Source organism: Mustelus asterias, unplaced genomic scaffold, assembly GCF_964213995.1.
Source record: "Mustelus asterias unplaced genomic scaffold, sMusAst1.hap1.1 HAP1_SCAFFOLD_35, whole genome shotgun sequence".
NCBI lineage: Eukaryota > Metazoa > Chordata > Chondrichthyes > Carcharhiniformes > Triakidae > Mustelus > Mustelus asterias.
Genome location: NW_027590117.1, coordinates 169,316 through 188,595, shown reverse-complemented (window position 1 = coordinate 188,595; position 19,280 = coordinate 169,316). Strand labels below are relative to the sequence as shown.

The 19,280-nt window shown below is 44.8% G+C and overlaps 1 non-coding gene across 1 annotated transcript; it reads right to left on the bottom strand.

Annotated features, from left to right (window-relative positions):
• Positions 1–3,279: 3,279 nt before the first annotated feature.
• Positions 3,280–3,361, bottom strand: trnas-cga (transfer RNA serine (anticodon CGA)). The gene has a single exon. It is a non-coding gene; the product is annotated as a tRNA-Ser (tRNA).
• Between the last annotated feature and the right edge of the window lie 15,919 nt (positions 3,362–19,280).

Here is a 19,280-nt window from a genome sequence, read left to right as displayed (position 1 = left end):
GCATGAATTTCTTCTGCGTGCTCCAGTTTCCTCCAACAGTCCGAAAGATATGCTGGTTAGGTGCATTGGCCATGCTAAATTCTCCCTCAGTGTACTCAAACAGGTGCTGAAGTGCAGCGACTAGGGGACTTTCACCGTAACTTCATTGCAGTGTTAATGTCTGCCTACTTGGGACACTGATAAATAAACAAACTTCACTTTACCATCTTCCCCAATATTCTTCTCATTCAATGCATCATCCTTTGTCATTTCTGCCAACTCGAGATTGTTGCCACCACTAGAACTCCACTCCCCTCTGCAGTCCTTTCAATTTTCTGAGTGGAGATTTTCCTCTTTACACCTTCGCCCATGTCCTATCAATTAAAGCAATTCCGCATCCCCCCGCGCCCCCCCCCCCCCACCCCCGATCGAATGTACTCAATGTCCAACGCCTCTAACATTACTTCCAGATGAAAGGCCAATTCCTTCTCCCAAATTAATCGTATTTGCTGTTCCCATCATGCTCTGCTCTGGATTGTGGAGACCAAACAAAGATCGATTACTAACCCTCTGGGATTTCTCCATTCAGTCCAAAATTGTGGCTCCACTTCTGCTCAGAATTCTGGCCCACTATCTTTTTAATTCTTCACTTGTTTTCACTCTGATCTCTCTGTCCTTCGTCTTCTCTCATATTCCAATGAAGCTCAGTGCACAATTCCTGAACGCATTATTTTGATATCTTCACTTGTTCTCTTTCTATTCATGGTAGCCTTGCACCACCAGTTCCTGCATTTCATCTCTCTTGTACTCTACGCAATCACAGACTTTCTATTTTGTCCCTTTATTTTCTGCCGTTATCAATCTGCCATTTTCTTTTGGTCAAGAGCTTCAAGTTTTTAGGTGTGCAGATTACCAACAAACTGTCCTGGTCCCTCCAGGCCAAGGGAAAGCCCCCCAACGCTTCTATTTTCTCAGCAGGCTAAGAAAATTCTGCATGTCCACTCCGACTCTCAGCAACCTTGACAGATGCACCACAGAACACATTATTTCAGGTTGCATCAGAGGCTCCTTCTCTAACCAAGACTGGAAGCAACTACAAAGGATCATGAACGAAGCCCAGTCCATCACACACACCAGTCTCCCATCCATTGACTCTGTCTACACATCCCGCTGCCTCAGAAATGCAGCCAGCATAATCAAGGATCACACAAACCCCCGACATACTCTCTTCGACTTTCCGTTGGAAAAAAGATGCAAAAGTCTGTGATCACGTATCAACTCACTCAGGAATACCTTCTTTCCTGCTGCCATCAAACTCTTGAATAGACCTACCTTACATTCAACTAATCTTTTTCTACATCCTAGCCATGACTGGACTACTACATTCTCCTTTCCTTTTCTATGATTGGTATAACTTGTCTGCATGGCATACAAGAAACAATATTTTTCACAAGATATTAATACAGGTAACAACAATAAATTAAACCAAAAATCAAATAAAATCAAACTTAAGGCTGGAAAGTGGGCACACTGTTTGGGGGGCACACTGTTGCCTCAGTGCGCCAGCGACCCGGGTTCAATTCCAGCCTCAGGTGACTGTCTGTGTGCAGTTTGCATGTTCTTGCTGTGTCCTCGTCGTTTTCCTTTGGGTGCTGCTGTTTCCCCCCAAACTCCAAATATGTGTGCCTTAGGTTGATTGGCCATGTTATAATTGTCCCTTCGTGTCAGGGGGACAAGCAAGGTAAATACATGGGGTTACGGGGATAGGAACTGGGTGGGTTGTTCTCTCTGCAGGCTTGTTGGGCGAAACGGCCTCCTTCTGCACTGCGGGGATTATATGATTCTTCTTTGAAATTGTTGCATTACTTTGAGATTGTAATCTCTGTCCCAATTTTGTACATTTCTTGGAATTTTACGCACATTTGTAGTTTCAGCACGAGTGCATTTATCTCAGCCTCATCCCAGCAACTCCTTTGTCATTTAATGTCTCCTGCCCTCAACGATGCTTTGAAGCCAGAAGAGAAATATTCATGCTAAATTCAGTAATAAGTATCGACCACGAATGAGTTAATATTCTGACACAGTATTTTTGAGGCAGCGCAAGATCACACAAATGCTATAATTTTTACCTTATGTAAGGTTGATATGGACAGAATGAGCGGTAAGTTGAACTTGTTAAATTGCCACAGGTGCCAACAGGCAAACACAAACAATCGGAGACACAGAAAGAAACATATGGAACAATATGTATCTAATACAATCGGAAAGGATGGAAACTTCACCTGATCAATTCATGGTGATTCTGGGAACGAAATTCCATGTTTTAAACCAGTGGTTAAGAAGCAATGTTGATTTTTGTCCAAATAATGATGAACTATGTCTTTAACGTGGTGCTGTTTCCATGTGCTGATACTCTCGTCCCTCTCGACGGTACATGTCACAGGGAGGACGCTGCTTTCCAAAAAAACATGGTGACTTATTGCAGGGTGTCCGGTAGATCAGACACACTGCAGCTAATATGGATAAACTATTTCTGTGAAATCATTGATCGTATCTGCTTCCACCACCATCATAGAGAACGAGATTGATCCATTACTCTTCTGGCTGAGTGATGTTGCCCTCTTTTTAGGTCAAACCAAATAAACAAACTCAAATTAAGTCAGGACAAAGTAAAAGGGGCAGCTCCCCAAAAAGGAGGGGGAACAGCCCGAACAGAAATCAAAGTACAAAGGAAACTTAAAAACATCAAATTAAAATGTGATTATTAGGGTCGATAATGCACCCCAACCCCTGCGGTGCCCAGCGGGCGCGGAAGGCGTCAACCCCGCCCGTGGACACCGCATGCTCTCTCTCCAGGGACACCTGGCCGCGAACGTAGCCGCGGTAGAGGGGCAGACAGTCAGGATGGACGGCCCCCTCGATCGCCCGCTGCCTGGACCGGTAAATGGCGCGTTTCGCCAGGCCCAGGAGCAGGTTCACGAGGAGGTCGCCATCCCGACCCTCCCCTCTCCGCACCGGGTGTCCATAGATCAGGAGCGTGGGACTGAAGTGCAAACAAAACATCAATAAAAGGTTCTTTCGGAAAACATAAAGGGAGTGCAGCCTAAGACACACAACATAGACATGGTCCACGGACTCCACAAGGCCGCAGAAAGGGCAGTCTTCAGAGCCCGTGAACCAGTGAATCCAACGGTTGTGCGGAACTGCTGCATGCATCACCCTCCACTCAGGTCCCCGACGGAATTGGGGGGAAAATTGGCGACTTTGTACGTGCCTGAAAGAAACATTTCCAACCATAATCGCTGCGAGCAGGGTTCGAACCTGCGCGGGGAAACCCCACTGGATTTCGAATCCAACGCCTTAACCACTCGGCCACCGCAGCTGCTTATTTGCTGCATTAATGTAACCACCTCAGTAACGTGCATATATTAACTTCATCAGTACCAGGATTGGACAGAGCACAGTGTGTGAGCTGAAATTTGTTCCTGAACTTTTACTTTGTATCTTTGTCTCTGAATTCAGTTATGAGGCCAGTGATTTATTTATTTTTTCTATTTAACTAATTTTTCAGTGAAAACTAATTACCTCCGAAGAGAAAATGAAAACAAAAGTATCTCTATTACTGGCGAATGTTGCGTTCGCCCTGTTTTGTTCACTCGTTTTAAAATACAAGAGGCCGCTGATAAGGTTCTAAATAAATTATCAATGCGATAGCCGGGCATCGAACCCATATCACCTGCGTGGAAAGCAGCTAACCCCACCACTATACCACCATCGCTCGCGCTGCGTCAGCAACCGTTATTCGCGTTAGTTATAATTACGGAACTACCTTCGTTGCTGATTTCATCAGGCACCAGGTGTGCCCGTCGGAAACTGAAATTGGCTTGTCTCGTTTTCGCCACCTTTTTACTATTGTTTCATACTGGGAATTCATTGATCAATTTTGAGGCCTGTTCTTTCATTGAACAAAGTGTCCACTCAAAGTTAATTGAAGCTGAATTTTCCATTAGAAAGATCGTGATGGTGAGGATTTTTAGTGAATTTCATTTTAAGAGTGCTCAGCTACTGTTATGACTTGCGATAACTAATTAAAGACATCAGAACCGTGATGGCCAGGAACTGACCCTAGATCAAATGCTCGCACAGTCACCACTCCACCACCATCGCTCACCTGGTTCTGCCACCCACTCTGTAAGAAAGTTCAGCTCTGACAGTGAATCTGGTTTCCTCCAGGTCCAATCGGAGGATGGTCAGAAACTGTCTGTCACTGTCAGAAACTGCATTATCAGCGAGTGCGGGATGATCATTTAACTGGCTGTTACTGGTTGTTGTGGTTGTGATTTACTGTTACCTGTCAGTGCAAGAACAACACATAAAACTATACAAACACTTAGTTGAAGAAAGGACTTCTCTTGTGGCACTGGGAGCATTTGCATAATGGATGTCTGGTTCTGTTCAGTTTGACGGCAGTCACTTTGATTCTTGTATTTATTTTCCCACGATACCCTTTCCCTTTCGCGACGTGTCGTGTTTATTTGCTCGTTTGCCTAAATGTTGAACTGAAACCAATTGGAATTGGCCTATTATTTCAGCAAGATGCACTTTCTACTCTGAGCGCTCTTTGTTGCAGTAGGAGCGCTGCAGCTGCGGATCTGTGGCGCAAAGAGTGGCATGTAGGACTTCTCATCATTGTTTTATTTAATTTGATTTGATTTATTATTGTCACATGTATTAATATACAGTGAAAAAGTATTTTTTCTTGTGCGCTGTAGAAACAAAGCATACCGTTCATAGAGAAGGAAATATGAGACTGCAGAATGTAGTGTTACAATCATAGCTAGGGTGTCGAGAAAGATCAACGTAATGCAAGGGAGGTCCATTCAGAGGCAGCAGGGCAGAAGCTGTTCTTCAGTCGGTTGGTAGGTGACCCCAGGCTGTTGTATCTTTTTCCCGATGGAAGAAGGTGGAAGAGAGAATGTTGTCTGGTGAGATATTCAGATGCTGTGGGTCAGAATCTCATCGAAGTCGGCTTTTTAGGTAAAGTTTGAAGAAATTAGGAACGGTTGTGTCAATGCTCTCAGAGAAGTGAAACTGCCGCCTCGAACTTCATGAGAATCCCTGCAGGGCAGAAGGAGAACATTCGGTCCATCGGGCCTGCACCGACAACAATCCCACCCAGCCTGTATCCTCGTAACCCTACATATTTACCGTGCTAATCCCTCTGACACTAAGGGACTATTTCGCATGGCCAATCCTGCGAATACGGTGCTAATTTTCATGGCTGAGCTGCCTATTCCAGAAAGACAAAATCTCCCAAATGAAGCTGGCGTCTGCTTTGGAGCGTCTGAAACCTCAGGTTTCCCTGGTGGCAAACTCCTCTCCAAAACTGGTGTCCTGATTTTAATCGAGTTTCTCATCTGATTAGAAATATGGGAATGTGGAATTGTTCTGGACTATTCACCCCTCAAGCCTGTGTATCCAAACTTCATCTTGGTTCTGTGAAGCTCAAAACACTGAACGAATCATTAGTTCACCGGCAATAAGGATACAGAACAAATGCACCACCGACGAGGATGGGATTCGAACCCACGCGTGCAGAGCACAATGGATTAGCAGCCTTAACCACTCGGCCATAAAATGGTCACTCCGCAATCCATTTTTAGTGTTTTAACTTCCGGAAGAAAGAACATATTTCTCCCGCAGGAAAATGTTGCCTTTCTGCTTTCTCGTTAATCTTGATTCGCTGTTACTTTTCCATTTGATGTAAATTCAGAGAAAGTAAAGAGAGGGGCAGTTTACCTCTCTGGTCCCTGTTTGGTTTTGAATTCATCGAACATGACCCTAATGTAAAAAGTAGCAGCTGCTGCGAGTTTGTGGCGCAATGGGAGAGCGTCTAACTTCAGAGTAAAGAGCTGCGTGTTCGAATCACGGAGCTTTTCTGCGTTGGTCTTTGGATTTTGGTTGTTTCCAATTGTTCCTGAAATGATACAACTGTGATAGAATTGAAATTTGAGGGATGCTTCCGTTTCGCATGCTCAGTTTACTTTTTTGCACACTTTCATATTTGAACAATGTGTCAGAGATATGATTCGTCCATTGTTTGTAAAATTAAAGCAAGGTCCACAGTCCCAGTTGTATCTGGGAGGCAGCAATGGGGAGAGCTGACCGGTGGTGATTTAACCAGAGGAGTCACATCTCAGGCGAGGAGCAAGGCTGAGAAGGTGGGGCCTTAATGAACAATCTCAACCGATACTGGAATTGATCCCGCGCTGCTGGCTGAATAAACTGTTTCGCCAACTGAGACAAATACGCTGTGCGACTCGTTAATGAAAATCAAGAAGGTGAAGCAAATGAACTGCAAAGAAAACCCTGATTTGCTTTTGGGCAGCAGCAGAATACTTCTTTTTGATGGAGTGATTACATGATAGCAGAGGATGCTTTTGATCCATCGACCTCTGGGTTATGGGCCCAGCACGCTTCCGCTGCGCCACTCTGCTTCCTTGAACTGAGCAGCTTGATAGGTGACCTCAGAGGGCAGCTTAGAGTCAACCACATTGCTGTTGGTCGGGGGCCACATGTCGGTCCAGACCAGGTAAAAAAAAAAGCATTTCTTAAAGGACATTAGTGAACCAGCTGTGTTATTTTATGAAAATCGATTCGTGGTCATTGGACTTTTAATTCCAGATGTTTTTATTGATGTCAAATTTCACCAACTGCCATGGCGGTGTGAGTGTGTGTGTGTGTGAGAGAGAGAGAGAGAAAGAGAGAGAGATTCTCACATAGTCAGCCTGTTTGTGAGTATGGATTAATCCTTTATATTCCCTCATAAACACTGTGATCCCTTGGTCTTTGTGAATTCCTCAGATACACTTGTACCACTGAGACTCTGGTGTGCAGGTGGAGGGTGGGTTGAGGTTTGAAGGCAATGCTGCAGGGTGCTCAGTGTGAAAACAGCCGATTTTAAAGTACGTGCGTCGGAAAGTGAAGGGTGAACTTGTCTGTGTGAACATCACAGAAAAGCTCTGTCTGGTGCTGCGTCCAAGAGACAACTTTTGGGTTGTCAGTAAATTAACTCCTGTAATGAAGGCACAAAATCTGAAACAGGAAATGCTGGAAATATTCAGCAGCTCCGAAAGCAGCTGTGGAGAAATATTCCTGTCGCCAGTATGAAAGCCTCCAATAGCATAGTTCACGTTACTCAGACCTCTCAATCTTAGCACCTTCTTGCAAGGAACCCGTAGGGCGGGAATTAGGTCTTTGTTGACTTGAGCAAATAGAACAATGCACAAGCCTAGTAAACAGGAGATCTCAGTTTCAAATCCCAGCGAGAGCCTTGAGTCCTTTCAAGTGATCAGTGCAATTGTGCAAGTCGCAATGTCCCATCCTTGCTCGTCGATATTGTCTTTACCTTTACAGTGGATGATCTACAAAGATGAAACAAAAACATATTTCGAGACTGCCCACAAATATAGTCTACTATTTATTTACTCGATCAGGTATTTTCATCATCTTGCAGAAAAAAATAATCTGCAATAAAGCCAATGCTGTAAATTCTACAAATACAACTTTTCATTTTTTTTTCTCAGGGAATTTTTAACACAGTCGAATGGCCTTACAATCATACAATCCCAACAGTGCTGAAGGAGACCATTCTGCCCATCGAGTCTGTACCAACTCTCCAACAGAGAATTGCACACAGACCTATCCCCGCGTCGCCACGCATCCACCCCGCTAATCTACCTATACAAACACCTTCGGGATCAAGGGGCAATCTAGCATGGCCAATCCACCCAACTTGCTCATCTTTGGACTGTGGGAGTAAACAGGAGCACTTGGTTTCCTGAGATACCTTGCCTGGGTGAATGCAGCTTGAACAGCACTACAGAAGTTGAGCACCATCCAGGACAAATCATCCCACTTCATTCGCTTCCCACGCATAAAAATTCACTCCCTCCACTACAGCAGTGCGCACCATCGACACGATGCACTGCAGCAGCTCAGCAAGGCTCCTTTGCCAGCAGCTTCCAAACCAATAGGGCGGCGCGGTAGCACAGTGGTTAGCACTGCTGCTCCAGGGTCCTGGGTTCGATTCCCGGCTTGGGTCACTGTCTGTGTGGAGTTTGCACATTCTCCTCGTGTCTGCGTGGGTTTCCTCCGGGTGCTCCGGTTTCCTCCCACAGTCCAAAGATGTGCGGGTTAGGTTGATTGGCCGTGCTAAAATTGCCCCTTAGTGTCCTGGGATGTGTGGATTAGCGGGAAAGATATGGGGGTAGGGCCTGGGTGGGATTGTGGTCGGTGCAGACTCGATGGGCCGAATGGCCTCTTTCTGTACTGTAGGGCTTCTATGATTCAATGAGTACGACAGCCTGGAAGGACAAGCGCAGCAGACACACCAGAATAACACCACCAGGTTGCAGGGCACTGATATTCATTTATTGATTGTTGTTCTTGTGTGTGTTCTTTAATCCTCTTTATCTTCCAAAAGAAGTGAAATATCTAATTGCAAAAGATGCTACTATTTCTAACCCAACCAGCGAACGCTGTATCAAACTTAAAGAAAGCCCCTGGGGTTTGTGATTTATTCTCGAGTTAGCGGTTTCCCTGGGAGCCGAGGCAACAGAAACAGCGTGGAGAGTTGGCAGAGCAGGAAATGTCGGTGCCGAAGCTGAATCACATCATTGAAGCACCTAACTGTTTGCCACTAATCTGACCCAAAACCCGACGCTGGTGGGTCTCGAAACCACAACCTTCGAATGGCCAACTTGCTATCATGTAGAAGTCCAACGTGCCACAGAGCTGCGTGACGAAACTTTACTTTATTTGTCCATATATGGATTTTTGACAACGTAGAAACGATTCGTATTTTCACCAATCTCGTAATTAAAACGCCAAGAACTGTTCAGAGGATCTTCATTGATTGCAACTCGTGTTGGAACATCTTATGTCTGTTGAGACAGTTGTGGAAATACACACCTTTATACAGGAAATGTGTCCATCACAGAATGATCCTCCCTCTCTCTCTTCCTCATTCTCCTGTACAGCTTGGAGTCAAATCTCGCAGGCTTGATAGTCGGGAGACACGTTCTACTCTACCTGTCACAGGGCTGATCAGAACCTGTTCCCTATTCCAGTAAAACATCTGCACAGAACACAACGCAAAGCTGGAAGTTGGAAATCTGAAACAAAAACAGAAAATGCCGGAAGTGCTCAGCGGATGAGGCAAAATATTTGATTAATGGAGATTTCTGGAAAACAAACTCCTGAAGCACAGCACAGCTGCACAGTTTAAAGTTTCCTTTCATCCACAATGGATGGGCCGTTCTATGATTTGAATAATCCAAATTGACAATGCGCATCGTTATTCTAGTGGCCACAGCCTGAAAACCACTCCAGGCATTGATGTCGACCTTGGATTTTAAATTTGTAAATCCATTCTCTATCTTTTAAAGCTGCAATTGAAACTGTATCTATAACCCATTCAGTTCTTTGTGATTGAGAAGGAGAATTGAAGATACATTTGGATAATTTTCCTTTTGACTGAATTTGTACAGAAGCATAAAGGCGGGCATCACACACAGCACTTCATGAAACTCACCCGCTAAAAGCTGACAGTGTTTAATCAAGGGATGGTTCTATTTATTCATTTATTATTAATGGAGAATAGAAAAGTTGGAACTGTATGCAATCTGGGCAATATAACTGAGCAAAGTAAAACACAATGGGGACTGGGCACGATAAGCCTCCCATGGGCAAAAGACAAAGTGGAGGTGCGACGTTGACTGCCTTGTGAGACGGAGCAGGGAAATGTTGTCGGATGAAGATACATAGGAAAGTGGGAGTGCTAAATGTTTAATGATCATTGTAGGCTGGAGGCTGGATATTCAATTCTTACTATCTTAAGCAACAGTGATTCAAAATGCCACTTCGTTCAAAATATAATGCCAACCGGCACTAATACATTCCGTAAAAAGCATAGCCTTACTGATTTATACAATTTAAATGATTTAATTTCATTACAGAAGAAAGCAGCGTACTGGTAGATTTCAAAAAGATACGGCCAACAGATTTAGTATTTCTAAATTCCTCCGTCCCGGGTTCAATATAATGTGAACAATTCTTGTCTGTTGTGTCCCTCTCTGATGTCTGAACTTCAGTCTACCAGAGTGTGCTGACATCCACTGTCCGCAATACAGAACTGTAGTAGCGCGGAAAAAAATGCACATTAACTGTCGCTGTTGACCGACATGTAGTTGGTCAAAGAAGACAGAGGGGAGCAGTGGAAAGTGGCGTTCCTCAGGGATCAGTGTTGTGACCTTTGCTGTTTGTAATATATATAAATGATTTGGAGGAAAATGTAACTGGTTTGATTAGTAAGTTTGCGGACGACACAAAGGTTGGTGGATTTGCGGAGAGCGATGAGGACAATCAGAGGATACAGCAGGATATAGATCAGTTGGAGACGTGGGCGGAGAGATGGCAGATGGAGTTTAATCCGGACAAATGTGAGGTAATGCATTTTGGAATGTCTAATACAGATAGGAAATATACAGTAAATGTCAGAACCCTTATGAGTATTGATAGACAAAAGGATCAGGTACATAGGTCACTGAAAGTAGCAATGCAGGTGGAGAAGGTAGTCAAGAAGGCATACAGCATGCTTACCTTCATCAGCCGGGGCATTGAGTTTAAAAATTGGCAAGTCATGTTGCAGCTTTATGGAACCTTAGTTAGGCCGCACTTGTTCAATTCTGGTCACCATACTACCAGAAGGATGTGGAGGCTTTGGAGAGGATACAGAAAAGATTTACCAGGATGTTACCTTGTATGGAGGGCATTAGCTATGAGGAGAGGTTGGAGAAACTTGGTTTGTTCTCACTAGAACGACGGAGGTTGAGGGATGACCTGATAGAAGTCTACAAGATTATGAGAGGCATGGATAGATTGGATAGTCAGAAGCTTTTTCTCAGGGTGGGACAGTCAATTACTACGGGGCACATGTTTAAGATGCGAGGGGCAAGGTTTAAAGGAGATGCACGAGGCAGATTTTTTACACAGAGAGTAGTGGGTGCCGGGAACTCATTGCCGAGGGAGGTAGTGGAACCGGATATGGTAGTGACTTTTAAGGGGCGTCTTGACAAATACATGAATAGGATGGGCATAGAGGGATATGGTCCGCGGAAGGGTAGGGGGTTTTGGTTCAGTCGGGCAGCATGGTCGGTGCAGGCTTGGAGGGCTGAAGGGCCTCTTCCTGTGCTGTAATTTTCTTTGTTCTTTGTTCTATAACTTCGAATTTGGTATTACCTGAAGCATTTGAATCGACTAGCACAGATGTACTAAAGGGCAATCGAGGTAATGAGACGTTGGAGAATGAATTTCAGAGGTAAGCAGATGATGTTCCGTTGAAGATTTTGAATAGAGGACCGTGTGGAATCATATACTAATTAGAACAAAAGGCCCAGTTTCAATGAGGTATCTTCCGGGTAGAAAATGTACAGATTTGCAAAGTTTCTCAGATAGAGAGAGAGCGATACAGAATGAGTCCAACCTCATCCATATAGAATCTTAGAATGGATACAACAGAGAGAGGGAGAGCATTCGGCCCTTTGCCTGCATGCTGGGCTGTACAAGAACATCTCAGCTCATCCCTTTCCAAGTCCTTGCCGCAAAACCCTGGAAATCCTTTCACTTCAGGTGCTGATCCCATTCTCCCTTGACAACCCGGATTTGATGCTGCCTCGACCAACCCCCCAGGCAGTGCATTCCAGGTTCTAAACACTCAGCACATTAAAAACCATCCTTCTCTCCTCTGGCAATGGGAACAATATTTCTTCATCTCTTCTTAGACTGCACCCACCAACCCACCACCTCCACCATCTCGAAGGACAGCAGCAGTAAATACATGGGAACACCAGCACTGCAAACTCCCCCTCAAGGCACTCACCGTCCTGACTTGGAAATACATTGCGGCTCCTTCACTGTCGCAGTGGCAAAATCCTGAAAGACTGTTTGGCTAACAGCACTGTGGCTGTACCGACACCTCAGGGACTGCAGCAGTTTAATAAAGCAGCAAACCACCACCTTCTTAAGGTCAGTTAGAGATTGGCAATGAATGCTGGCCTCTTCAGTGATGCCCTCTCGAAATGAATAAAACAAAAAAAAAACTCGCAACTACAACTGGAGACAGACAGATACAGAACAAATCTCACTCACGCGCCTGTGTTGGATACAATATGAATCCGCAAATCACATTCACTAACAGAGGGTAAAATGCAGTCGAAATTGGGCGATCGTTATCCAGTTGCAGTTTAACCAGTATTTTATACAAGAACAGAAAACATCTTCACACAACATGCGACATTTTAACCCAATATGGAACATCATGAGACCAGATAATTAACTTTCTGCCGAACAGAAAACATCTTCACGGAGAATATTTTCACACAACAGAGAACACGTTTACAGAGCAGGGCATATATTAACAAAGCATTTTTTTAAAAATTACACAAGATGGACCGTATTTATACAATCAGAAAGACATTGACAGCATCAGGGAAGCATTTTGCACAACAGCAGAAAACACCTCTCAACAACAGAGAGCACAGTTACACAGGAGGAAATATATTTGCAAACATGTATTTGCAACAGAAAAATCCTTGAAATATAGTGATAGATTCCGTGTCATGCGGTTTCCCATCACCTTTGTCTGTCATTATATGTCCAGACAATTTAGCTTCCTGCTATTGTGTGTTTTTCTCTGTTGTATTCTGGGTGTGATGCAGGGGCTGAGCCGACTGACACTGGAACTAGTATTAAACGATAAAGGGGCGAAAATCTGCCTGACTACATTGATAGACAGACAGCCTTTGGCGTAGCAGAGTGGCGCAGCGGAAGCGTGCTGGGCCCATAACCCAGAAGTCGATGGATCGAAACCATCCTCTGCTATTCCTATTATCACTGATAATGCAACGACTCGACAACAACGTTGGTGACTTTTCGGTGCAGGATGCAGACAGGTCTTTACATCGGCTTCTCTTTTCCCCAAAAAACCTCGATCTGCAGTGAATCACTTTTATATGCAAGAGTTTTACACTAAACAGCGAAAATCTTAACACAACATACAAAAATTTACTGACAGAAACATCTTCACGGAGAATCTTCTTACACAATAGAGAACACGTTTGCAGAGCAGGGGACATATTAAAAGAACAGAAAAAAAACATTTACACAGCCGGAAACACATTTACAACAACAGGGGAGCATTTTGCGCAACAGCAAAAATCATCTCTCAACAACAATTGAGACAGTTACATGGGTAAGATGGGTCTGTAGGGATATGGGGCAAACATGAGCAATGGGAATAGCTCGGTGGTAAAAAAACTCGACGGCATGGACAAGTTGGGCCGATGGGGCTGTTTCCATGCTGTAAACCTCTCAGTCATAGAGCACAGCAGGAAAAAGAGTGAAATACTTTGCACAACAACAGTGAACATCTTTGAACAACAGAGAGCACAGTTACATAGCAGGAATTATATTTACAAACATATTTACACGAGAAAACGCATTTAAAACATCAGTGATCAATTCCGTGACCGTCCATACAGGTAGAACATAGAACATAGAACATTACAGCGCAGAACAGGCCCTTCGGCCCACGATGTTGCACCGACCAGTTAAAAAAAAAACTGTGACCCTCCAACCTAAACCAATTTCTTTTCGTCCAGGTGTACAAACAAACTCTTTTGCTGTTTTTGTGCGTGTATTTCTCTGTCCCTTCAGTCTTGGTGCTATGCAGTGGAAGTTTGTGTCCAGACTGAGCCTCCTGACACTGGTGCTGGTGTTAAACTACAACGTGGAAGTTAATATCTGACTGGCTACATTGAAACGCAGCGGAGATGGGGAGGAGAGGGAGGGGGAGAGGGAGGGGGAGGTGGAGAGGGGGGAGGGAGGAGGGGGAAGGGGGACGGGGAGGGGGGAAGGGGAAGAGGAAGGGGGAGAGGGAGGGGGAGGGGAAGAGGGAGAGGGAGAGGGAGAGGGAGGGGGAGGGGGAGAGGGAGAGGGAGTGGGTGGGGGAGGGGGATGGGGAGAGGGAGGGGGAGGGGGAGGAGGACAGGGAGGGGGAGGGGAGGGGGACAGGGAGGGGAGGGGAGGGGGAGGGAAGGAGGGAGGGAGGGAGGGAGGGGGAGGAGGGGGAGGAGGGAGGGGGAGGAGGGAGGGGGAGGAGGGAGGGGGAGGAGTGAGGGGGAGCAGGGGGAGGGGCGGGGGCGGGGGGGTGGGGGTAGGTGAAGCTGGACTTGACGTAGCAGAAGTGGGGCAGTTGAAGCGTGCTGGGCCCATAGCTCAGAGGTCGATGGATCAAAACCATTCTCTGCTACTTCCTATTAGCAATGATAACAAAACCACTTGACTACAATTCTGCAACATTTACGTGGAATATGCAGACAGGTATCTGCAATGGCTCCTCTTTTCTTTTATAAGCCCCAAACCAGTTTGGTATGCACACAAGGTGTAGACACTGTGAACATGCACCAGGATCTATTAGTGACAGAGGTAATGGTGCACAGGGCACAATTTCAGAACTTGTGGATAATGTGAAACTTGGAAGCATTGTGAACTGTGAGAAGGATAGTGTGAAACTTCAAAAAGGACATGGACAAGTTGACGGAATGAGTGGACAATTTATAGATGAAATTCAACGCTGAGAATTGTGAAGTGATTCATTCTGGTTAGAAAATTACAGAGAGACAATGAAAAGTAAAAGGAAAACAGTTCCAAAGTATCTAATCAATTTCATTAGTGAGTTTCTCAGTCCTACAACTCTAAATGAGGTGCAACAGTACAACTCTAAAATAATAGCAAATTACTGCGGATGCTGTCATCTGAAACAAAAGAGAAAATACTGGAAAACCTCTGCCGGTCTGGCAGCATTTGTAAGGAGTGAAATGAGCTAATGTTTCGAGTCCAGATGACCCTTTTTTGTTCAAGGTTATCTGGATTGGTTTACTGCCAACTGTTAACTTCCTTAAAGTCAATAATAATCCATTCAAAATATCAGCATGTGTGCTTTACAATCATAATTACTCGGTTGAATCAATTACTGCATCTCACATTGCTTCTTGTTAGCTCATAAATGTATTTAAAAGTCATTTAACTGAACGCTGCTAGTTTTATCAATGCCTTAATGTCGACTGGTTTAAAAATCTTACCACCCCATCAGGGGTTCCACTTACAGGTATTAAAAGTTATGAGACGTCTGGACAGAGTGGATAGGGACAAACTGTTCCCATCCGTAGATTGATCGTGGCACGGTAGCACAGTGGTTAGCACTGCTGCTTCACAGCTCCAGGATCCCGGGTTCGATTCCCGGCTCGGGTCACTGTCTGTGTAGAGTTTGCACATTCTCCTCGTGTCTGCGTGGGTTTCCTCCGGGTGCTCCGGTTTCCTCCCACAGTCCAAAGATGTGCGAGTTAGGTTAATTGGCCAGGTTAAAAAAATTGTCCCTTCGAGTCCTGGGATGCGTAGGTTAGAGGGATTAGTGGGTAAAATATGTGGGGGTAGGGCCTGGGTGGGATTGTGGTCGGTGCAGACTCGATGGGCCGAATGGCCTCCTTCTGCACTGTAGAGTTTCTATGATCTATGATGAAGAATGAGAGGGAACAGATTGAATGAACATCATGAGCAAAGGAAGGAATAGGAACACGAGGAAAACATTTTTCACACAGTGAGTGTTTAAAGTGTGGAATGCACTGCTGGAGAATGTGGTGGATACAGATTCAATTGAAACGTCCTCAGGGAATTAGACTGTTGTCCGAAAAGGAAGAATGTGCAGGATTACAGGGAGAAGTCGGAGATGTTGATTTTCTGTCACAACTCCTCACATCATTTCTCATTCATCTCTCATCACTGAATCGAGTGCGAACTGTTCTCTTGTCTTTGCTAAACAAGGAGAAGTGCAGCAATGATTAAATGACAAGACAGTTGGTGGCCTAAGTCGAATGGGAGAGTTAAAAAATTACAAATATGTTTCTACAAGGAGGTGAGGATGGCAGAGAGACGGAATTTGAAATAAAACAGAAAATGCTAGAAACCTCAGCAGGTCTGGCAGCATCCATCGGGAGAGAAACAGAGTTAATGCTTCCAGTGCCTATGACTCTTCTTCAGAGCTGAGGAGGGGTTGAAATGTGACGGATTTAATATGTTGAGGAGAATTCGGAGCACAATCTGGATTATTCATTAAAGCAATCACAAAAGCAAATGGCATGTTTGTTTTTATTGCAAGTTAATTGGAGTAGATGAAGAAAAGTGTCTTGCTACAATTGTACAGGAGTTTATGGAGACCACATTTGCAATGCTGTGAACAGCTATGGTATCCACATTTGAGAAAATATAAGCTTGCATTAGAGGCGGTACAGAGAAGGTTCACTGGATTGCCCCCCGGAATGAAGAGGTTGTTCCATGTTGAAAGGCTGAGTGAATTAGGCTGAGAGATCCTAGAGCTCAGAACAATGTGTAGATGCTGAGTGAACGCTTCCATTGCTGTCCTCTGGGCAGACGAGTGGCAGATAAAGTAAAAGTACAGAAAAGTAAAGTTAAAGGAAAGTTTATTAGTCACAAGTAAGGCTTACATTAACATTGCAATGAAGTTACTGTGAAATTCCCCAATTTGCCACAGTCGGGCACCTGTGCGGGTCAATCACCTAACTAGATGAAGTTCAATGCTGAGAAGTGTGAGTTGATTCATTTTCAGATTGTGGAGAAATAAATGGAGAAACTCTTAAGGAAATGCAGGAAAAAAGGGATCTCGGTTTCTAAGTACAAAAGTCATTAAAGGTGGCTGAGCATGTTGGGAGAGCAGTTAAGAAAGCAAATGGCATCCTACATGTTATTGGAGGATCAAATCGACGAATAAGAAGATCATGTTGAGCTTTTAAATACACTAGACAGGTCTCACCTGGAGCACTGAGTCCAGTGCTGGGCACCACACTTGTCGAAGTTTGGAGGGAGTGCAAAGGATATTCACATGAATGATTCCATTGATAAAGGTTTGTAGCAATGAAGATCGATTGAGAAGTTGGGTATTTTTCCTGACGGGAAGAAGCCTGTGAGGACCTGTAGAGGGACAGGTAGCATTGAGGAAGCAGGTGTGCTGCAGAAGGATTTGTATAGGCTGGGAGAGTGGGCAGAGAAGTGGCAGATGGAATACAATGTGGAAAAGTGTGAGGTTATGCAGTTTGGAAGGAGGAATGGAGGCGTAGATTATTTTCTAAATTGTGAAATGCTCAGGAACTCAGAAGCACAAACGGACTTGGGAGTCCATGTTCAAGATTCTCTTAAGGCAAACGTGCAGGTTCAGTCGGCAGTTAGGAAGGGAAATGCAATGTCGAGAGGGTCAGAATACAAGAGCACGGATGTACTTCTAAGGCTGGCAAAGGCTCTGGTCAGACCCCATTTGGAGTAATGTGAGCAGTTTGGGCCCCTTATCTAAGGAAGGATGTGCTGGCCTTGGAAAAGGTCCAGAGGAGGTTCACAAGAATGATCCATGGAATGAAGAGCTTGTTGTATGAAGAATGGTTGAGGACTCTGGGTCTGTACTCGTTGGAATTCACAAGGATGAGTGGGATCTTATTGAAGCTTAGAGGACATTGCGAGGCCTGGATAGAGTGGACACAGAGAGGATTTTTCCACTGGTAGGAAAAACTAGAACCAGAGGGCACAACCCCAGACTAAAGGGACGATCCTTTAAAACAGAGGAGGAGGAATTTCTTCAGCGAGAGAGTGGCGAATCTGTGGAAATCTTTGCCGCAAAAGGCTGTGGAGGCCAGGTCACTGAGTGTTTCTAAGACACAGATGGATAGATTCGTGATGAATAAGGGGATTAGGGGTTATGGGGAAAAGACAAGAGAATGGGAATGAGAAAAATGGTAGAGCAGTCTCGATGGGCTGAGTGGCCTCATTCTGTTCCTATGTCTTATGGTCTTTTGGAAGAGAAAGAAGGGTGGCTTTCGCACTGCTGCTGCAGAATGACAGGGAGTCGGGTTCAATTCAGGCCTTGAGTGACTTACGTATTTTCCACATTTTCTCTGTGTCCACGTGGCTTTCCTCCGGGTGCTCTGGTTTCCCCCCACACTCCATTGATAGGGTAAGTGGATTTACCATGCTAAATTTACCCTTATGTCTCCCAGTATGTTTAGATTAGGAGGGTTAACAGGGTAAATATGTGAGGTTATGTGGACAGGTCAGAGAATCAGTGCAGACTCAATGGGCCGAATGGCCATCTTTTGCAATGTAGGGATTCACTGATAGAGATTTTCATGTTCCAGTCATGAGTTCATCAAGAACGAGGAGAAAATTTCAAAGTAAGTGTAAAAACTGCAACGATTCAGAGCCTAATTTACACATCTTTGGAAATTAAAGGAACGTTTAACATGGCCAATACACCTAACCTGCACATCTTTGAACCATGGAAGTGAACCAGAGCACCCAGACGAAACTCATGGGGGAGAATGTGCAAAATCTGCACCGTCAGCAAAGGCCAGGACTAAACCCGGGTCTCTGGGGCTATGAGGCGGGAGAGTGGGATTGGACAGCGTGCAATTTTCAATACGGGAGTGTAGACTTGATATGCCAAATGGGCTGTTACTGCTTTGTAAAGATTCTGTGGTTTGGGAATCTAAAACATAATCCTATTGCATGGAGCAGCAGGCTTGAGGGGCCATGTAGTCCACTTCTGATGCGATTTATTGTGCTGCTGTGTCCAGAAAGCTGCAAATTGAGTTCTCATCATTAAATCTGAATTTACTCCAAATACCGTTGGTGTATCAACTCAGTGCGCAGTGACAAACACTGACCCGTGGTTCAACGATGTCTCAATTTTAATATTCTTATCCGTGTTTCCAAACCCCTCCATGTCCTCAGCTCTTCCTCCCTTTCATCACCTCCAGCCTAACAATCCTCTGAGATATCTGAGCTCCTCTGATTCTGCCCTCGTGAGCATCCCTGATTTGGTTCACTCTGTAAGAAGTCTCACAACACCAGGTTAAAGTCCAACAGGTTTATTTGGTAGCAAATACCATAAGCTTCGTCAGATCTGACGAAGGAGCAGTGCTCCGAAAGCTTATGGTATTTGCTACCAAATAAACCTGTTGGACTTTAACCTGGTGTTTTAAGACTGCTTACTGTGTTCACCCCAGTCCAACGCCGGCATCTCCACATCTTGGTTCACTCCACCAGTGATGATCGCACTTTCAGCTCTCTGGATCGCAGCTCTGGAATTCCCTCTCTAAACGCCGCTGCTTCTTGCTTGC